We start from the raw sequence: 5,000 nt of genomic DNA, 5'->3' as shown, positions 1-5,000 counted from the left end.
ACACAACAATGTCATTGTCATCATGGAGAACGTCGTGTTAGTGCCGTTCACTACAGCGAGCATCAGTATTACTGCTGCTAAAAGTGAAGGTTATTTGGTCAAACTCTAACCTGTTGTTCTGTATGCAACTATTTCTCTTGTCGGTGTGCTATTAGAAAAGTGACTCATTTTTACACACAGAATATCACCGAGACAACTAATTGTGAACGGTAGTGACAGTATACACTTCTAATGAATACAAGACTGCCATTTCTGATTAATGCCGTGCCTTTTCTATTGATTTAAAAAAACAGGTTTCAACAAAAACAAAGCAACAAAACTGTTTTCAACATTGACGACCAGAACGGTTTCAAAATGCTGAAAATTTAGCATCACTTTAATTACATTTTGCAGTATATCCAAAGAGGAAACAGATGACTTAAAGCGCAAAACTATTTCACAATATTGCTGTTTTTCATTGTATTTTTGCTCAAATAAATGCAGCAGCAGCTGAGACGTTTTTCAAGCATGAAAATTTTTGAACATTAATGTTACAATTAACATAAATGCTTGTATTTGAGCATCACTCACTCACTCAGTATTCACTTGTAGTGTTAAAGTGCACCTGTTGTGGGTTATGAAAGGTTCATATTATGTTTTGGGCGTCCCAAACAACAGATTGAAATGCATGCAATGCATTTTTAATTATTATTACCTTAACTGTTCAACAACCCCCAAACGAGTCATTTTTCTGAACTCCTGCAGTGATTCATTTAAAGCAGTGTTTGTGAGCTTTTAAAAAGCGGCACCTAGTGGTGAAAAATGAATTAGCATTTTCATTCAGACCAACATGAAAAGGCCAATATGCTATCGTTACGTCAAAATGAAACGGCTTGGGACTGGTTATAAAAAAACGACTCATTTCAATGAATCAGAGTGCAATAACTTGCACTTTGAGATTTAAAACGTTGCAGGATGTTTTCATTTGCTTAGAGCATGAAAAATCCACAATAGGGGCACTTTAATACTCTAATAAATTGTCCAGATAATGCACAGAGCCGTACACAGATAATTCATCTCACCTGCTCTGAAGCTAGAAACACAGCCACATCCCCCGGCTCTCTGGACCGATGGACCTCCAGCGCGAGTCTCAGAGCCGAATAGAAGCTCTCGGCTCCGCTGCTGTTGCTGTGGATCACTTCACCGGCGCGCTGGGCGTCCAGCAGCAGGCGCGGGACGTTCCCGTAGTGTGTGAGGAGACTGTCTGAGGCGGGCGGAGCGGACAGCACCACCACCCTGAGCTCGGGCCGCTGGAGAAGCACCTCTCTCAGCAGACCCAGGAGAACGTCCGTGCTCACCGTCCTCTCGTGGGCCTGGTCTATCACCACCACCCCGTAACGCTCCAGCATGGGGTCTGACATCATCTCCCGCAGCAGCACGTCGTCGGTGCAGTACCTGCAAGAAGAACGCCCTTTAGGTTTCCACTTTTAAAGAGAAACATGCAGATCTAGAAGGACGCACATGCTTAAAAAAAAGCGTTCACTGTACAATGTATTATCGGTGACCTATTCAATAAAACCACATGAAAAAACTGATTTAAATACATTTAAATTACATTTTTTAATAATTTGCAAAAAAAAAAGAAAGACATTTAATTAGACAGATGACTTTACAAAATACAATAAAATATACATTTTTCTTTTATTTAGTTTTTAGAATTTTTTTAAATACATATTTGATATTCCTTATTTAAAATAAAATATTGATGTTTTTATCAGTATGTTTTGGCCATTTGATTAGACAAAATTCTGTAAAAACCTTTTTTTTGTTTATTCAAGATGTTTTACACATTAGAAATATTTATATGATAAAAAAAAAAAAATTTAAAAGGCATTTCTTTATAAAACAAAAAACTAAAAGAAATTTTTGTCATCTGACGAGTTAATCATCAAGCATATTTAGAAAAGTAATAGTACACTTCCTAATAAATTACATCCCTTGAATATAAATATAATGAATATTATATATTCTTTTTTTTATAATAAACAAAGCATTGCATTAGGTAAAATCCACTAAAATCCAAACCAAAGCCAGACCTAAACCGCCACTGACCCATTTATAATAAAGCAAAAAGTAATTCAAACATTTCAGAAGATGAGACATTCCTCTCATACTCATAGCAGGACAAAGCAAAGCCCAAAACTAAAATATCACCATCTTGAAAACCGCGGTGAGCATTTCAGTGTGGTTTTTCACACCCGAGGGCCGCCTGCACCCGAGTCTCACACGGACCTGAGAATAGTATCGTTGGAGCAGCAGGTCTCCAGTGGGATGCTGTATCCAATCTCGTGACCGATGTTCACGTCCATCTCGTCTGCAACGCGGAGGGCCAAATCCACGGCCTGCCTCCTCTGGATCTGGCTGCACACCACCACACCGTGCTGGTACCGAGCAGACAGACAGAACTCGGCACACCACTGAGGGATCTGAACACACACACACACACACACACACACACACGATCAGAGACTGGATGCCTTTGGGAACACAATAACTATCAAACGAGATGATTTCAGGATCTTGAGGATGGCTTTCTCTGCAGGAGGTCCACATTGAGAGCCGTGCTCGACTTGTTTAACAGCTGCAGGTTTAGACCTTCAGACTGAGCAGTCTGGGAAAAACCCAAAAGCATCTGTCGGACAGGCAGGCCAGGTGAAGAGAACAGATGCATGGCTTCCTTTTTCCACTTAACACACGATGCACGCGCAAACTCTAATGTGCAAGATGCTAAATATGCATTAACGCCTGATATAGACAGATTCTACTTATCTATAACCTTTTAGACGATAAAACATAAAAACAAAATATGACTTTTTTTCTTTAAAAAAAAAAAAACATCCACAAAAATAGAGTAAAATAAGACATTTAATTAGATAATCAACAAATCAATATTATGTTGACCAATGAATATTAAATCGTACAAAAATTGTTGTTTGATTAAATGTCTTTATTTTTATTTTATTTTATTAAAAAATTGTCTAACCAAATGATTTATTTTAAAAATGGATCCATGAAAAATATAAAGGATAGAGAAAAATCAATTAAAATAAATTAAATTAAGTTTTTGATTTTTTAAATGAGTTTTTTCACGCTCTTGATCAATATCCTGACAGTTTTCCCGTATCCTGACATTGTTGAATTGCAAAATTGCATAAGGTATTAAGATATTAAAGATATTTATATAATCGAGAAGAAAAAATATATGGATATTTCTGCTAGCATTTTTTACATCAGTCAACACTTGAAATAATAATTATAATTTTTAATATTTTTAAAGTAGTCTCCTGCTTGATACACAAGCAAATTTTTATGAAATATTTATTGAATATATTGTCCCGCAACTCCATGACCCTTTAGAAATCAATCTACTATGATGATTCAGTAGTCTAAAATAATTCAATTGTCACTGGTGCTCTGTCATTAACATTACTGGCTCTTATTTGCATCAATATTAATATTATGGTTGAAACGGTAAAGCACAAGAAAATCTTAAATAAAAAAATTGATTAAATAAATATATACTGTATATACACACACACACATATATATAGCTTTTTTTTTTTTTTTTAAACAATAGCTGTACTCAAATGATATATAAATGAATCCGTGAGGCCTGAGCAAACCATCAGATGAATGCACTCTATTTGTTCGTAGGATTGAACACAATGGCTGCAGCTGACTCACAGCAAACATGATACAGAACTGATGACCTCACTTAAAATGACTAGTAAAGTGTATTTGCACAGATTTAAGACTTTCACGATCAGGCCACATGACCCCCCGGCGAAACTATCTATTATTGGGTTCGATTTCTAGAACGTCTGGAATCTGAATTGAACTAGACATTGAACTAGAATGAAATGGAGACAAATTAAAATAAGACCTTTGCAACAAGTCGTTGATGATAATTACAGTTCATTTGGGTCCACTACGAATCCAGCTCTTCCGAGACTTGTAGAACGGGCCTTTTCCTCAATTTCTTGAGTCAATATATGAATTTAACTTTCATAAAGCCACAATAATAGAACAATACAGTAACTACCGACAACACAAAAGCGTGACGGGCATCAGTTTTGCTCAATAGCTTGCTGATTTCAATGAGGTGCTTGTCAATGGAAAGCAAAGCAAAAGTTGAAGCTCTATCAAACTCTGAAGGCTTCATGGCAGCAAGGCCTTATGTTCCTCCTGGCTATTTTTAGTGCTTCTCCAGCATTATTAGAGAGCTGAAGTTAAAACAGATGCTATCATTATACTGTCTGAATATTCTCCTAAAATCTCAGCTTGTTGAGACAAATAAAATGCAAATTCCAGATATGAACGAAATGGCATCTTCACAAACAGCAAAACTCTAGAAACAGTAGGTTTAAGTAGAAAAGCATGCATACGGTTCAAAAACTCACCTGCGTGCTTTTGCCAGTCTTTGTTGTGCCTGAGACTATAAGAATCTGATTGTTTTCCAGCAAAGTCACGAATTCATGTCTGTATTTCCAAACAGGCAGAGTTTTCCTCTCCTGCAGGAGTCTGTAGTATCTGGAGGAATATGGCAGTCCGTCAAACTGATTGAGCTCCAGGTCATCTCCAAACTCAAACAGATCATCGGATTCCTCCTCTCTCCTGAGTTCTCCTTCTGAGATCTCGCTGTTCTCGGCCATAACGAGCAGCTGCGCGCGTGGGATTATTGTAATAAGTTCATAAACTCGCTCCCGTGGAGACCGATCCGAAGCTCCGCTCCTCCGGACTCGGGCGTGTGTCAAAACACCCTTTAAAACCTCCGTGAAGTTGGATATATGTTTGCGTGCTGGAAATCCCACGATACTGGGAACAGCTGCTCTGGCACTGCGCTCTCGTGTGCGCGCTCGGGACCGGAGCCGTGAACGCGTGCGCATGACGAGCTAGTTAATCCATAGATTTAAACAGGCTAGTTTACCTGTGTGGGTTAATCCAGTTATACATACATATGT

General features: G+C 38.0%; 1 pseudogene; it reads right to left on the bottom strand.

The window, feature by feature from the left end:
• The window catches only part of LOC122333553, an 11,318-nt pseudogene extending 6,536 nt beyond the window's left edge, over positions 1 to 4,782 (bottom strand).
• Positions 4,783 to 5,000: the final 218 nt, after the last annotated feature.

This window comes from Puntigrus tetrazona, unplaced genomic scaffold (assembly GCF_018831695.1).
Source record: "Puntigrus tetrazona isolate hp1 unplaced genomic scaffold, ASM1883169v1 S000000283, whole genome shotgun sequence".
In the NCBI taxonomy this organism is placed as follows: domain Eukaryota; kingdom Metazoa; phylum Chordata; class Actinopteri; order Cypriniformes; family Cyprinidae; genus Puntigrus; species Puntigrus tetrazona.
The sequence above is the reverse complement of the archived record's forward strand: the minus strand, read 5'-3'. Positions and strand labels throughout refer to the sequence as shown.